The following is an 18,646-nucleotide window of genomic DNA, read 5'->3' on the forward strand; positions in this document are numbered from 1 at the left end:
ATTATTAGTAATATTACTGCATTACACAACATTATAAATATACACACTGTTCTATTATTATTAATGATATTATTATTATGTTACTGAAACAGAATAGAGAGATTATTTAAGTATAATATAAAACAGCAGGATTAAAAACACTAACACACCACGTGATCTTGAGCTCCGTTGCTCCCCCTGCTGGTTGAACAGCGCTACTGCATATAAACACGCCTTTATAGCAGCTCCGTGTTTTTATCTCCCCAACAGATCAAAGTCCACATTAAGCAGTAATGCGCTTTAAACAGCATAAACTACACTGTGATCAATAAATATCAATCTATATCTGCGCATTTCTCTTCAGTTTACAGCATTATTGATCTGTTACAGCTGATTGTTCTCCAGCCGGTCTGATCTAGACCAGGTCCAGGTCTGATCCAGGCCCGGTTCAGATCTCCATGCTGATCCTGGTTCTTCCAGTGGAATCGGACACTGAGCTGAGCTTAAAGAACCGAGGAAAGATCTGAGGAACCTTTAGAACCGGTTCTGACTTTAAGCTACACGGTTCTGTTCTACATTCTCTTCAGTTCTGAACTTACCGAGTGAATCCGGACTTCTGTCCTCTTCTAATGGAGGAGACTGAACTTACTTTCACTTCCTCCTTTACCTGCGTCTCACCTGCCTCTCTCTAAGCCCCGCCCTCTCACTCTCTCAGAGCGAATAGGCACTGGGTGGGCGGAGCTTCTGTTGGTTATTTGCTATTGTCAGCCAATCATATCACAGGGCTGAATGAAATGTTTGAATATTCATGAGCCTTAAGTTTCTCCCACACAGCTGTAAACCCCCAGTTTTCAGACCGGTGTTCTGCCGAGTTCTGCTACCCGTCCAAAAGTGCTCCTCCATGCCACTGCGCATGCTACGACCCACATCTCATAATGTTTTATAGTCCTTCATGATGATTCTGTTTTCCATGACTGCATTAAACCGCCTGAGCTCACTGTCATTATTTGCTTAAGGTTTACATAAAAGTAAATCTCAATTAAACAAATAATAATAAATAATAATAAACAATTTAAAAACAAACAAAAGAAAAACTGTTTCTAATCACCTCTTTTTTACCTTAACTTCACAAAGATACAGTGATTTAGGCTATTCAGTTATACTACCTACACTCCTGCCAAGAGAATGTTCTAATATGGTGATTTTTTTGTATTTTTACCTTTAAATATACACTAGGGTAGCACAGTTCGGCAAGGTAGCACAATTCGACAGAGCACCTGCTGCTCTGTAAACATCACTGCAGTGTAAAATTCACTGCTTCAACAGAAGAAGAAGAAGAAGAAGAAGAAGAAGAAGAAGAAGAGCAGTATAACTGATCTCCTCTGAGCTGATCTGAACAGGGTTTGAAAATTTAACTTACTGTATTTATGGAGTCTCAGTGAACAGCTCTCATTTACATATAAATACACCTTATTTATGTATCATTGTTTGTGTTATAATTATTATAATTATAAATGCAGTTATTTTAGCTAACACTTTCACTATTCAATTAAAAAAGAGTAATAAAACAGTAAAATTGATTGGAATGGCAGTGTTTCTGAGGACCTGTATAAAGCGTATTCAGAATAATGATCCTTATTTATTTATTCCCAAAACTTCTGTTCTGTTCAAACCCCGTAGCCACTAAATCATTTTATTTACCACTCAAATACAAATTCAGACGTATTAAACAGCTAAACAATGTCTTCTTTATTACATCTGATATGTTTTGTTAATCCTCCAGCCTGATGCTTCATTTACACTATCTAGCACTGAATCTTTTAAAGCAGTTGTGTGTTAAATCCACCCTGTTCACAAGCACCCGTCCACCTGACCCTCTATTTCTGTATACATATATTACTGTGAAATTTTTTTATAAAGGTATCTCTTGTAATTGTTCAAACATTAAGAACGTTGTGTACACATACATTCATATTAAAATTTAAATTAAGTGATCATCCAGACAAATTCTCATTGACCTTACAAAATATCATGTGTAATTAATATTAAAATGAATTAATTTTCCTAAACAAGTTCTTAGATGGGTAACATATATATACTTTTCCAATCAATTTATTTATAATAGTAACTGCTGTTATAAAATATACTATATTGTGCATGATATTCACATTATATTTTAACACTTAAAAGAAGAATTAAAGTAAATGTATATATACATAGATATATAAGTAAAGCTCTTCTTGCTGGAAGAAAGGAGAATTGCCTGCATCTAGTGTCATTAAGATGTTCTGCATGTTATATAAATAATCTCTGGCGTGTTTGGGCTTCTATTAATGATATAAAATAATATGTGCTAAAGACCAGATCCTTCTATAAAACCTCCGCAGGCCGTATTTACCATAATTAGAACAGAGACATTCACCAAGACCGGTTGATTGGCTACATTTGGAGGGGTTATTTAAATTAAACTCAAATAAATTCAAGTTTCAAACATTCTGATTCCACAATTAAACCACACCATCATTAAAAAATATCAAATATTAGATGACTTGCTGTAGATGGGGAGTTCCTTCCTGATATTAAATGCAGATATCTGGAAGACTAAAACTAATATTGATCTATTCAATAACTTATAAAGACTTTAAATCAATTACATCCATTATACAGCACAATCTTTATCCATTTGAAATATTTGATATAAAAGGAAACATGCAATAGCTTGAAAGACAGAACTGTTTAGCTAATTATAATAAAAAATATCAGTTTTTTTTATTTCTGACTGAGAGAGACTGTAGAGAAAAAGAATATATGAATTATAAGAAACAGTGAAGGTGTGAGTAATGTTTAAAAAAAACAAAAAACCTAAACTTTGGTTTAAAAACTGTGTAAATAAACGTTAAATCTGTTAGCTAGTGAACGCTAACAATTAAACTGGAATCTTAAACTGAGGTCAAATTTGAGGATAATTTACTCTTACGGAGGCAAGTTAGCTTAAAACAGTTATTTGAAGAATTGTTAGAATGGTGGCAATTAGTTTCTCCAAACCGTTTAAAAACCTTTTTTGTCACAGAAAACAGAAAATAAATGCTCTTTCTACTCAGAAACTTTGGGTAAATTCAGTAGCTAGCCTAGCCAACACTAGGAAGCTAGCTAATTCAGCTTTTTCCTAACTTACCAAAAATCAGCCTTTAATTATACTAATTAAATCTGAATTAGTTTAATCTCATCAATTTACCCATAAATTATTCGTGCTTTTCTCAGTTTATTGAACAGTGTAAGAGAAAGAGAGCTAATTCACTGCTAACTCTGTTAGCTGCTAACAGGCTAATGTTGACAGGAATCTGAATCAAAGAATCATAAAGAGCACCTGAGGGAAGCGCTAATATAAACTACTGCTTTAAAATAATACAAATAATACGACCTGCAGAGATTTTACAGAAGGATCTGTTCTTTAGAACATAATGTTTTATATCATTATTAGATGCTCAAACACGCCAGAGATTATTTATATAAAAGGCAGAACATTTTAATGATATTAGATGGAGGCAGCGCTCCTTTCCTCCAATCAAGAAGAATTAAACACAGCTTATTTTACCGGATAATTAATACAGTTTTTCATCCTGTAATATGGTTATGGAAGTGGAAGTGGTGGTGTAATTTTAGAATCACCAGTAGGGGAAAGTAGTGCTCCGTTCTTTGGAGAAGGGTCTGTCTGCAGAGCCGCGGATTTATTCCAGCAGATTCACGCCAGCAGGTTCAGGTCAGTGGCATTCTGCGCATGCGTTGATACTTGCTTCAGGTTTTCTCAGCGGTTGTTATACTGGAGAAAAAGTTAAACAGAACAAATATGTTCTCTATACAAAACCTAGAATGTATTTTGTTTGATTACTGTGGAATGTTTATTTTCTCAATGATCTGAATTTAAAGCTCAGTTTATTGCAGGTCAGGCTCAAAAATTGAGCTTAATCAGTTATTAATTTAATCCCTGAAAATATTTTATTTCCAAAGAATACTGAACATGTTTATCTCTGTAAAACCCTGGAGGAGTTCTTTCAATCTATTAGTGTTCCAACACTACAAAGCTGTACAGCTCAGTACATCAGAGTCAAAATAGCTCAATTAGGCCAAAGGGTCTGAAACTGAGCTTAATCAGTCATTATGTTAATCCCTGACAAAGCTTTTATTTCCAATCATAACTGCAGTTGTAATGCCTGATGTGTGTACCTAATAATACATAAAACTCAATTAAATTTCACATAGTTACTATGGTATAAGAAAGGCTGGGCACCCCTGATATTTTTTAAGATTTTACTTTATAAATGATTGGTTGTATAGACAAGTTTCAGTTAAATACATTATATTCATATATGTTCTTGGCCTATAGAAGTAGTGACATAAGAAATATTCAGTGTCTGTAAATGTATAGCTAAATAAATAAGAAGTAAGTACAGCTGAGATAGCTTTAGTAATTTTGTTAATGAGCTTTTGGGGAGACAGTCAGGTTTAATGGGGAGAGTGAAGGAAATGCAGCTTGTGCTGTGTACAGCTTACAGTGTGAGGTGTTCCACCAAACAGACACTAGAGTGTAGTATGGGAGCATCAGGATCCAGTGATGCGTTTGTCTGCTCTCTGGCAGCTCCTTCCCAGTGTGAAGCCCCGCCCTTATGGAGTCAAATTGGGGTCTTTAATGCTGACGAGAAAATAAAACTGTCACGAAAAAATGTCCACGAATTGCAAAAAAAATCAAATTTTGCAAACAAAGAAGAGAACATAAGTTACCTTTTTTTAATTGTAATATTTTTTTTAGAATTAATCTTTTGCAAAAACACTTTTTCTTTGCGTTTTGCACTTTGCGTTCCTTTTTTCTCTTTGCAATACTTTCCCTCCTTTGCGTTCCTCCGTTTTGTTTGCGAGTCTATTTTGACCCCTTTTTGACGTGGGGGCGTGGGGAGAGGAGAGGGGCGTGGCTATGGAGGAACGCGTCATCAGCTGGAGCCTCTGCTCAGCCTAGACGCTAACCAGGCTGAACAACAGCTATTTAACAGTTATAATTCATAAGTTAATTCTAATCATTTATTTTACATATTTTTACCAATTTGGACTTCAAAATAATATAGATAAAATAAGATAATAAAACCGAACATAGCATAAAAAATAATGTATTAATCTCCCTGTGGAAATTAGTCTGTTCCAGGAACTTTTATACAGATACACACAAACACATGACAGAAAAATAAAAAAGAGGAGACTGTGAGATAAGGTTAGACACACATGTGCAGTGTGCCCATATGAAGTTATCCTAAAAGCAAAAATATATTAATTATTAAAATAATAATAGAAAACATGAAAACATTTAAATGTCAGATGTAAGATACAGTACCTCACACTAAAGAGCAAATATTACTTTTGATATTTTGTATAATCACACTGGAAATTGAACATTAATATTCTTTTTTGTTATGTTCTGTTTTATTATTTTATTTTATCTATATTACATTGAAGTTTAAATAAACTTGGAGGTCTTTCTGTGTTTTACCTTTTTATTCTGAGTGTTTACAGAGTATATGGTTCCATCAAGAAAATAGTAAGTTTCCCGGCCGTGGTACAAATTAAACGTTCTGTGTTTTTCCTTTTTATTTAGATCGTTTTTGCAGCGTTGCGTTTTAATGGCGTTTTTCACTGTTAAAATCCACCATCTACAGGCGGCCGCGTGTAACTGCAGCAAGAACGCTGGATAAAAAAGAAGCTAAAATTCAGCGTTTTGCTTAATTTAACTGAAAACAACAATATTATATAATTCAGTAGTTAGGTATATGTAAAATAAATGATTAGAATTAACTTATGAATTATAACTGTTAAATAGCTGTTGTTCAGCCTGGTTAGCGTCTAGGCTGAGCAGAGGCTCCAGCTGATGATGCGTTCCTCCATAGCCACGCCCCTCTCCTCTCCCCACGCCCCCACGTCAAAAAGGGGTCAAAATAGACTCGCAAACAAAACGGAGGAACGCAAAGGAGGGAAAGTATTGCAAAGAGAAAAAAGGAACGCAAAGTGCAAAACGCAAAGAAAAAGTGTTTTTGCAAAAGATTAATTCTAAAAAAAATATTACAATTGAAAAAAGGTAACTTATGTTCTCTTCTTTGTTTGCAAAATTAGATTTTTTTTTGCAATTCGTGGAGATTTTTTTTGTGACAGTTTTATTTTCTCGTCAGCATTAAAGACCCCAATTTGACTCCATACGCCCTTCAACCTGAACTAAAGTGGAGTCCCTGCATGGAGCACCCTCTACTGCTCTGATAGGGTATTTAGTTTTAGCATTTTTCATGACTTTATACAATTATCACTTTACCGGCCAAAGTTATATAATACTATATACCTATGTGTTTTTAATTTGTTTTCCTAAGTGCAATGTTTTAGAAAATGCATTTTAAAGGTATTTTATTTAAATATTACTTTTAGTTTGAATACTGTAGTGAATAATAGTTTAGATACAATAATTTCAGTGTGTGGTGTCTAATACATTTTGTCCAAAGTAAATCCAGTATGAGAGGTGCCACTTTTTATGGGTAAAAGATGTTTTTCTTTAGTCCCGACATCTTTATTTTTGTCAGTGGTGTGCAGTGAGGCCCTTCTAACCCTTCAGGGGTGACAATAGGTGCATGTGAATCATTACATAATATTTAATAAGCATATATTTTATAAATTAACTAAAATAAAAAGCAACTAATTTAAACTGACAGTGACTGACAGTGGTTCTAACCAATCAAAGCTTTTTAAAATGGCTTCTGCCCCCCTGTGTCTGCGTGGCCCTTCAGCTGGTTTTGAGAAGGGTGTAGTAATGAGTCTGTTACACACACACACACACATATATATATATAAAACAGTGGCTGTGAAAAAACTCACTCAGAGCTGGAGGAAGAAACACTGTAAGGAACCAGGATTCAAAAATAAAAGGACTAACATTTTAATATTATTCATTTGTGTGAAACCAAAGTAATTATTATGTTGTATTTTTGTATGTTTAATTATTGTATTTAAGTATAAAGAAAGTTACTTTAGATACCAGTTTTTGTGAAACTAGGAATGTTGCATATGAAATGTTATTTATATTTATTACATTGTTACTTTGTGATGCAAATCATTATTATGTTACACATTTTCAGGATGTTTTTGGAATGTTGTATGTGAAAAGTTATAGTTTATCCTTTCAGGAATACTTTAAAAATATTGCTGAATAATAATAGAGATTTTTCTGATAACTGCCCACTAGATGGAGACTCTGCTGTGTTGTTTTGTGTTTATATGAAGACACACCTGAAAACATTCTAAAATCTGACTAAACGATCTAAAAACCAGTCTAACCAGTTAATGTGATACACACCTCAGAAATACCTTCAGTTTATGAAGAGACGCTGCGTTACGAAACAGACGACTGATTTTACTGCAGAATTCAGAAATATAAAGGTAGGATTAATATTTTGATTAACTTTAAATGATCTAATTCTTATAAAAATATGTTTCTTCTTACACAGTGAGTTTGATCCTGCAGTCTTGTTGAAGTTTGTAGGTTGAATTTTACTATGTTGTTAAAGAATCCCTGTGTGAAACAATAATGCCTCTGTTTTGGAGGAAGCTGATGTTTAGCTTTTTATTAGCCAGATTTTTATTAATCTCATTATTTCCATTAAACCTTAAAATAAGGAAGTGGTTTGTGGATTTAGGTGGAAATCCTTTTTTGTTTCTTTGTTTGGTTGGAACAGTTCAGTGTCTAAAATTTAAATATTCAAATACAGTCATGACTAAAAGTGTTGGCACCCCTGAAATGATTTCTTTTGAGAGTATTGTAAATAGACACACATAAAAAAACAGAAAAACACAACACTAAAATAACATTTCAAACAAAATTCCAAAATCAGACCAAACTAAATTATTTGCACCCTCAAAATAATATTTGGTTGCACACCGCTTGAAAAAAAAAACACTGAAATCAGTTGTTTCCTGTAACCATCAACAACCTTCTTCCACCTCTCAGCTGGAACTCTGGACTCTTCTTCTGTAATCTGCTCCAGATCTCTCGTATCTGAAGGGTTTCTTCTCCCAACAGCAGTTTTAAGATCAGGTTTAAGATCTCTTCACCGGAGTTCAGTATGATTTGGGTCTGGACTCAATGCTGGAAACTTCAGAACTCTCCAGCTCTTTGTTTTGATCCGTCTCTGGGTGCTTTTTGAAGTATTTTTGGGTTCATTGTCCCCTGTTTTCTGGGGGTTTATATGATATGTGGATTATGGCTGTAGTTCAGTGGAGTCTTTAGTGATTGATCTCAGAAAACTGGAATGCAGCTCAATGCTAGTGATTAGCCGGATCAGCAGTGAAGGTTGGAGGGTGGAAGCTGTTTTCAGAGCTGAGTTAGCGGCTGATGCTTGATAACAGATGGACGGCACTGTGCTGGTTAGATTATTATATTTTATATATTTATATATATGAATATTATTAGTAGGTTCTGGGGTTTGATATGTGTAATGTATGGGGGATTTTAGGTTTACCTGAAGTTGAATAGTGTAATAAGGTCTCTGGGTGTAAGGTGGATCATAAAGTGGGGAGGATCTAAAAATTGGATGCAACACAAACAATCTATTTACACAACATGAAAAGTCAAACTAAAGAATCACTAGCATTGAGCTGCATTCCAATTTTCTGAGATCAATCAATAAAGACTCCACTGAACTACAGCCATAATCCACATATCATACACACCGGACTCAGACTCACTTTGGAGAAAATGTAAAAACTGTAAACCCGGATAAGTTGATTGAACTTCAAGAGTTTGAGGCAAGTGATTGCCTACATTTTTTAAGTAATGCATACTACAGAAAATCTATTCATTTAGGTAAGTTCAATCTAAATGCCTGTAAGTAACCTTTTGAGTTAAAATCTAAAATAGTTATATTTAAAATATGCTGTAGTGTAAACTGTTCTACCCGTTTTTTTAAACTCAACTTTTTAAGTTTTTTTTTTTTTTTTTTTTTTACTTTTTTACTTACATTTGATGTGAAAGCTTAAAAAACATATCAGGACCAAGAAAGAAAATGTATTTTTGTCATGTCTGGTGCTGAAAGCACGTCTGTGTCTCCCACATCCAGCTCTATCTGCGATTCTCACAGTAACAACTACAATACCCAGAACGCACCACTCCATGACACAACACACACTCCCGATCACATGTCACGTCACATGACGCCACCAGGAAGCCCCGAGTACTGATTACTCAGAGTATTTAAGGACCATGCTCACACTCACACCTCGCCGAGTATCTGTTTGGTAATTCCTACAATACAAAGCGTTTCTCTTGCCCTTGCTATTTTCCGTGTATGATCCTGTTTTTGTTTTCTACCGACTTTGATTTTTGCCTGCTCCCTTGTGTTGGATTACCGTGTATGACCTGGACTGTTTATTGTACTTTGGATTTTTGCCTAACCTGTGATACTGCCTTCCCGTGTATGAACTCTGGACTGTCCTCCGTTTATGGTATGGTTTCTCTACACTGTGCATTTTTGGTATTGACCCTGTTTCTGTTGACTACCCCTGTTTACTCTATAACTTTAATAAAAGTTATTTTATTGTATCTGCACCAGTCTCCTTCCTGTCTGGCCCTGACAAGATACTCGGCCGTAATGACAGAGACTGCGGATACAGAGTCTATTAAGTCTGGTTTGGCTAACCAGGGTCGGCTTTTAGGTCAGCACCAGCAAACGCTCGCTGGTGTGACCCAAGCTGTTGACGAGCTAGCACGCCACCAGGTTAACCAACAGCAGCAGCTAGCCGAGATTATGAGTCACCTCCGGGGTTTGTCCACCCAGAACCCTAGCCCAGTGGTTAGTCCTGTAGCCAGCCCTAACAAAACCACTACTCCCTTTTTCGCTGTGTGTAAACCCGAAGTCTATGACGGAAACACTGAGAAATGTAATGGGTTTCTGCTCCAGTGCTCCGTGTTTTTTAGCAACTCACCTCCTGCTTCTGATAAAGCTAAAATCGGGTTTATAATTTCTCGACTGTCTGGCAAGGCTTTGGACTGGGCTACAGCTATTTGGGAGAACATTTCTGAATCCAGCTACGACACTTTTTTGTCTATTTTTCGCAGCGTTTTTGATCATACACGCTATGGGCAATCTAGTGGAGAGCTTCTGATTACCTTGAAGCAAGGTAAACTATCTGTGGCAGCCTTTGCTCTGGAGTTCCGTACGTTAGCTGCTAGCAGCGGTTGGAACGACCCTGCTCTCATCTCCATGTTTCGACACGGACTTAACCCTGAGATTCAAAGAGAACTTGCATGCAAGGACGACTCACTCACCCTGGATCAGCTGATCGCTCTGTCTATCCGTCTGGATCAGCTCCTTTCCCGTAAGCCCAAAGCTGTTAGCCACACTCCTGCGGTTCGCCCTGCACTACTCCAGTCCGGGAATCCAGTTCCGGAATTTGCGCCTGCACCCAGCCCTGAGCCCATGGACATCACACGATCCAGACTATCCGTCGCTGAGAGGCAGCGTCGCATACGCCTTCACCTGTGCCTCTATTGTGGTGGTCCAGATCATCTAAGGGCTAACTGTGAACTCCGGCCCAATTCTGCTCAAGCGTCTGCTCTGGGACAGCGCGTGGAGAGTACTCCACGCGCTAACGTGGTATGTACCCCTGTTTCTAAACTTAAAGAAAAATGTTTCGTGTTGCCTGTTATTATTACCACTCCAACGGATGTTTTTTGTGTCTCAGCGCTTGTAGATTCTGGGTCGGAGGGGAACTTTATCAGCCTGGATTTGGTGGAGGAGCACGCCATACCCACGAAAGTTCTCTCCAAGTCGATCTCCATCCATGCCATCGATGGAGAGACTGTACGCTCCAAACCTGTGACCCTGCAGACTCTTCCTCTCACCCTTCAAGCCAGCGCTCTACATGTGGAACAGCTCTCTCTCTATGTGCTCCCACGCACAGAACATCCACTGGTTTTGGGAGCGCCATGGTTAAAGACACACGACCCCGTCATTTCATGGAGCCTGGGAGACATCACTGCCTGGTCTCCTTTCTGTCGTGAGAACTGTTTATCTTTAATTTCACTCTCTTTGCAATCTACCTCTGTCGAAAGCCCTAATTCTGTAGATACCCCTGATATTCCCTCCGAGTACTATGATTTTTCTGATGTGTTTAGTAAAGCTAAAGCTACTGAGTTACCTCCGCATCGCCCCTATGATTGCTCTATTGATTTAATAGAGGGTTCTGTACTGCCCAAAGCTCGTGTGTACCCATTGTCTCGTGATGAGGAGAAGGCTATGGAAGAGTATGTTAGTGAAGCTCTTGCGCAGGGTTTCATTCGCCCATCCAAATCCCCAGTTGGTTCAGGTTTCTTCTTCGTGAAGAAGAAGGATGGGGGTTTGAGACCCTGCATAGATTACAGAGGCTTAAACGACATTACTAAAAAGTTCGCTTACCCGCTCCCGTTAATCCCAGCAGCTCTCGAACAGTTACGTAATGCCGTGTACTTCACCAAACTCGATCTCCGTAGCGCTTATAATCTCATTCGCATCAGGGAAGGTGACGAATGGAAAACGGCGTTTTCCACCACCAACGGCCACTATGAATACCTGGTCATGAGCTACGGTCTCGCTAACGCCCCAGCTATATTCCAGTCGTTTATGAATGACATATTTCGCGATCTCATTAATCACTCTGTTGTCCTTTTTATAGACGATATCCTTATCTATTCACCAGATCTCCCCACACACATTCAGCATGTCCGCCAAGTTCTCCAACGCCTGAGAGAACATAGTCTGTTTGCCAAAGCCGAGAAATGTGAGTTCCACACTCAAAGGGTCACATTTCTCGGCTACGTTATCAGTTCCTCCGGTGTCCTTATGGACGATGAGAAAGTAACTGCCGTTACTAATTGGCCAGTGCCCCAGACCATTAAAGAACTCCAGCGATTCCTTGGCTTCGCTAATTTTTATAGGCGGTTCATCCGTAACTTTAGCTCCATTGCTGCGCCCCTGACTGCTCTCACTAAGGGGGCTGCTAAAATCCTGAAGTGGTCAACCGAAGCAGATCGCGCTTTCAGTGAGCTGAAAGCTGCGTTCACTTCAGCCCCTGTACTTAGGCACCCTAATCCCGAGTTTCCCTTCGTAGTGGAAGTGGACGCTTCCGAATCGGGTGTTGGCGCGGTTCTCTCTCAGCGTAGTGGGTCGCCACCCAAATTGTTTCCTGTAGCCTTCTTCTCACGCAAGCTTTCCCCTGCGGAGCGTAACTATGGGATAGGGGATAGGGAACTTCTTGCTGTGAAATTAGCTCTAGAAGAATGGCGTCACTGGCTGGAGGGGTCCGTTCATCCGTTCACTGTGTATACTGATCACAAGAATTTGGAATACCTCCGCACGGCTAAACGACTTAATCCGAGACAAGCACGTTGGTCTCTTTTTTTCTCTAGATTTAACTTCTCGATCTCGTTCCGTCCGGGAAACCGTAATACTAAAGCTGATGCGCTGTCCAGGGTTTACAGCACTGTGGACAGCGCATCCCAGCCCCAGGAGGCTGAACGCATTCTTCCTCCCTCTGTTCAGATCGCAACCATTCAATGGGAGTTAGACGATCAGATTCGCCAAAGTAACGCTAATCAGCCCAATTCTGAGGACTGTCCTCAGGGTAAAACGTTCGTACCCGTTCAGTTTCGAGACAGGCTCATCACCTGGGCTCATTCCGCTTTAACCTCTGGTCATCCTGGTGTCACACGCACGTTACAATTACTCTCTGCCCGTTACTGGTGGGATTCTATGCGTGCTGATGTTCACTCTTTCGTTACCTCCTGCTCTGTCTGTGCGCAATGTAAAACGCCTAAAACCCTTCCAGCCGGTAAGCTACTACCTCTCCCTGTACCTGAGAGACCTTGGTCGCATATAGCGGTTGATTTTGTTACTGATCTGCCTGTATCTGAGGGTTATACTACAGTTCTCACTATTGTTGATCGTTTCTCTAGAGGGGTTAAATTTATTCCATTCCCAGCTCTGCCTACTGCCTTCCAAACTGCTCAAGCTATTTATATGCATGTATTTAGACACTTTGGTATCCCCGAAGATATTTTGTCTGACCGTGGTCCTCAATTTACTTCTCGTGTGTGGAAGGCATTTTTTGAACATCTCGGTGTACATGTCAGTCTCACTTCTGGGTTCCACCCTACATGTAACGGTCAATGTGAGAGGGTTAATCAGGAACTCGGGAAATTCCTCCGCACATACTGCTTCAAACATCCCACTGATTGGTCACAATACCTCGTCTGGGCTGAAATAGCACAAAACTCCCTAGTTAACACTACCTCTGGCCTCACCCCCTTTCAGTGTGTTCTGGGTTTTCAGCCTCCTCTAGCTCCTTGGACAGCGGTGTCCACTGATGTGCCGGCTGTGGATGAATGGATGAAGCGCAGTGAGCAGGTGTGGGAAGACACGCATCGTAAAGTCTCTGAGGTACTGCGCGTGTACAAGGAGCGTGCTGACAAGCACCGTGGTGACAACCCAGACTACCAACCAGGAGATCGGGTGTGGCTCTCTACCCGGGACTTTAGGTTTGAGGGTAGTTGTAGAAAGCTCCTGCCTAAGTTTATTGGTCCTCTTAAGATTTTGTCACGTATTAATGAAGTTACTTACAAGGTGGAGTTACCCCCTCAGTATCGTGTTAATAATTCTTTCCATGTATCTCTCCTCAAGCCTATGGTCCCGGGTCCGCTCGCTGACGCTGCACCGGCTGATGTTCCACCCGCGGCTGTGGAGGGGGAGGGGTCGTCCACGTATTCTGTCCGGGAGGTGCTGGATTCACGCAGACGTGGGGGTGTACTCCAATACCTTATCGATTGGGAGGGGTATGGTCCGGAGGAGCGTTGTTGGGTGGCTGCCAAAGACGTGCTGGACCCTGCCTTGCTCGTGGAGTTTCATGCTCGTTTTCCTGGTAAGCCTGCTCCTAGGCCCCGTGGACGTCCCAAGCGTCCTCCGACCTCCTCTGCTCCAACTCGTCGGGTTTCTCGCTCTGGTGAGCCCCGTCTGTCTGGCACCTCCGCTCCGACACCTGCACCTCCCGCCGGTACTCCCTGTCCGCCGGGTGGTCGTCGCCGGGGTCGGCCCCGTTCTGCCTCCGCTCCGGTCCCTCAGGGGGAGGGTACTGTCATGTCTGGTGCTGAAAGCACGTCTGTGTCTCCCACATCCAGCTCTATCTGCGATTCTCACAGTAACAACTACAATACCCAGAACGCACCACTCCATGACACAACACACACTCCCGATCACATGTCACGTCACATGACGCCACCAGGAAGCCCCGAGTACTGATTACTCAGAGTATTTAAGGACCATGCTCACACTCACACCTCGCCGAGTATCTGTTTGGTAATTCCTACAATACAAAGCGTTTCTCTTGCCCTTGCTATTTTCCGTGTATGATCCTGTTTTTGTTTTCTACCGACTTTGATTTTTGCCTGCTCCCTTGTGTTGGATTACCGTGTATGACCTGGACTGTTTATTGTACTTTGGATTTTTGCCTAACCTGTGATACTGCCTTCCCGTGTATGAACTCTGGACTGTCCTCCGTTTATGGTATGGTTTCTCTACACTGTGCATTTTTGGTATTGACCCTGTTTCTGTTGACTACCCCTGTTTACTCTATAACTTTAATAAAAGTTATTTTATTGTATCTGCACCAGTCTCCTTCCTGTCTGGCCCTGACAATTTTTCCTCCTTTTATTTAAAATATTTAAAATTAGAAACAAGACAGTACTTTCAAGGATCCTACAACCAAGTCTTAAATCTGGCCAATTAAAAAAAAAATTTTCAACTTAATACATTCTCAACATGTTCTGTGGTAGCAATTATTGAATTAAACAAATAAAAAATAACATTAATCTAGGTATTTTGCAAAATACAATACGTGCAATTTTTGGTAAAAACACACATTTAAAAATACAAACCACAAAGTGTAACAGCAGAACACTTTTAGAACACTGTTAGCTAGTTAGTCTAGTTTGGATACTATCATGCTCAGAGTTATTCTCAAAAGCTGTTTACACAATAATATAACACAAAAATACACAAAAAATACATTGCATTTTCCAACTTAAGATAAGCCTCAACTGCAAAAAAGAAAAACGTCTCTTGAACATGGAAAACATCTTACAAATTCCTAAATGTAAAAAGAGCTGAAGGCAGAAAATGGTGTCTTGGTTAATGGAGTCAACTGTAGGATGTCTGTAGATCTTCTCAGAAGAACAGAAAATAATAAAATAATAAAAATAGAAAACACAGCACTAAAATGTATTTTTTTTCAAGGAAATACATAAATGCAGAAAAAAATCAAATCATGTTGTTTGAAAAGTAAAAAGATTTTCTAGCACCTTCCACAGAACAAGCTCAGACCAGCCTGGATTAAATTGACCAATGAGAATCTGCAGGGGCGTGGTCTGAACTAAAAAGTAATAAAAAGTTTGTTCAACTTTAAAATACTAATGTTCTCAGTGATTCTCTCAAAATAGGAGACCAAACTAAAAGTGTTTAAGTAATGCAGAAAAAATGTTTTTTTAAAGGAATCTGTATTCAAACTGTTCACACAGAAATAAATGATGGGTTATCAGGGTAAGAACAGCCACATATAAAGCAGAAGCCCCGCCCCCAAAGACTCCATTCTTCCACTCACACAACTACACTCACACAACTACACTCACACTCACACAACTACACTTATACCACTACACTCACACAACTACACTCACACAACTACACTTATACCACTACACTCACACAACTACACTCACACTCACACAACTACACTTATACCACTACACTCACACAACTACACTCACACAACTACACTTATACCACTACACTCACACAACTACACTCACACAACTACACTCACACAACTACACTCACACAACTACACTCACACTCACACAACTACACTTATACCACTACACTCACACAACTACACTCACACTCACACAACTACACTTATACCACTACACTCACACAACTACACTCACACAACTACACTCACACAACTACACTCACACAACTACACTCACACTCACACAACTACACTTATACCACTACACTCACACAACTACACTCACACAACTACACTCACACTCACACAACTACACTTATACCACTACACTCACACAACTACACTCACACAACTACACTTATACCACTACACTCACACAACTACACTCACACAACTACACTCACACAACTACACTTATACCACTACACTCACACAACTACACTCACACAACTACACTCACACTCACACAACTACACTTATACCACTACACTCACACAACTACACTCACACAACTACACTTATACCACTACACTCACACAACTACACTCACACAACTACACTCACACAACTACACTTATACCACTACACTCACACAACTACACTCACACAACTACACTCACACAACTACACTTATACCACTACACTCACACAACTACACTCACACAACTACACTCACACTCACACAACTACACTTATACCACTACACTCACACAACTACACTCACACAACTACACTCACACAACTACACGTATACCACTACACTCACACAACTACACTTATACCACTACACTCACACAACTACACTCACACAACTACACTCACACAACTACACGTATACCACTACACTCACACAACTACACTCACACAACTACACTTATACCACTACACTCACACAACTACACTCACACTCACACAACTACACTTATACCACTACACTCACACAACTACACTCACACAACTACACTCACACTCACACAACTACACTTATACCACTACACTCACACAACTACACTCACACAACTACACTTATACCACTACACTCACACAACTACACTCACACTCACACAACTACACTTATACCACTACACTCACACAACTACACTCACACAACTACACTCACACAACTACACTTATACCACTACACTCACACAACTACACTCACACAACTACACTCACACAACTACACTCACACAACTACACTTATACCACTACACTCACACAACTACACTCACACAACTACACTTATACCACTACACTCACACAACTACACTCACACAACTACACTCACACTCACACAACTACACTTATACCACTACACTCACACAACTACACTCACACAACTACACTCACACAACTACACTCACACAACTACACTCACACTCACACAACTACACTTATACCACTACACTCACACAACTACACTTATACCACTACACTCACACAACTACACTCACACAACTACACTCACACTCACACAACTACACTTATACCACTACACTCACACAACTACACTCACACAACTACACTCACACAACTACACTCACACAACTACACTCACACTCACACAACTACACTTATACCACTACACTCACACAACTACACTCACACAACTACACTCACACAACTACACTTATACCACTACACTCACACAACTACACTCACACAACTACACTTATACCACTACACTCACACAACTACACTCACACAACTACACTTATACCACTACACTCACACATCTACACTCACACAACTACACTTATACCACTACACTCACACAACTACACTCACACAACTACACTCACACAACTACACTTATACCACTACACTCACACAACTACACTCACACAACTACACTCACACTCACACAACTACACTTATACCACTACACTCACACAACTACACTCACACAACTACACTTATACCACTACACTCACACAACTACACTCACACAACTACACTCACACAACTACACTTATACCACTACACTCACACAACTACACTCACACAACTACACTTATACCACTACACTCACACAACTACACTCACACAACTACACTCACACAACTACACTTATACCACTACACTCACACAACTACACTCACACAACTACACTCACACTCACACAACTACACTCACACTCACACAACTACACTTATACCACTACACTCACACAACTACACTCACACTCACACAACTACACTTATACCACTACACTCACACAACTACACTCACACAACTACACTCACACTCACACAACTACACTTATACCACTACACTCACACAACTACACTCACACAACTACACTCACACAACTACACGTATACCACTACACTCACACAACTACACTTATACCACTACACTCACACAACTACACTCACACAACTACACTCACACAACTACACGTATACCACTACACTCACACAACTACACTCACACAACTACACTTATACCACTACACTCACACAACTACACTCACACTCACACAACTACACTCACACAACTACACTTATACCACTACACTCACACAACTACACTCACACAACTACACTCACACTCACACAACTACACTTATACCACTACACTCACACAACTACACTTATACCACTACACTCACACAACTACACTCACACTCACACAACTACACTTATACCACTACACTCACACAACTACACTCACACAACTACACTCACACAACTACACTTATACCACTACACTCACACAACTACACTCACACAACTACACTCACACAACTACACTCACACAACTACACTTATACCACTACACTCACACAACTACACTCACACAACTACAC

General features: G+C 39.7%; 2 protein-coding genes across 18 annotated transcripts in view; one reads left to right on the forward strand and one right to left on the reverse strand.

The window, feature by feature from the left end:
- LOC111196650 (zinc finger protein 239) overlaps nt 1-761 on the reverse strand; it is a 307,776-nt gene extending 307,015 nt beyond the window's left edge. Inside the window, exon 1 of one of the 2 annotated variants that reach the window (XM_049477154.1) lies at nt 579-761. The gene's annotated coding sequence lies outside the window, so the exon portion shown is untranslated. Of the gene's footprint in view, nt 1-149; nt 485-578 lie in introns of those variants that run through there. The other variant, XM_049477155.1, reaches the window with a different exon arrangement.
- The window catches only part of LOC111196860 (NACHT, LRR and PYD domains-containing protein 14-like), a 318,472-nt gene that overhangs the window by 256,154 nt on the left and 43,672 nt on the right, over nt 1-18,646 (forward strand). The gene's annotated exons all lie outside the window — the stretch shown is intronic.

The sequence above is a fragment of the Astyanax mexicanus genome, chromosome 4 (assembly GCF_023375975.1).
Source record: "Astyanax mexicanus isolate ESR-SI-001 chromosome 4, AstMex3_surface, whole genome shotgun sequence".
In the NCBI taxonomy this organism is placed as follows: domain Eukaryota; kingdom Metazoa; phylum Chordata; class Actinopteri; order Characiformes; family Acestrorhamphidae; genus Astyanax; species Astyanax mexicanus.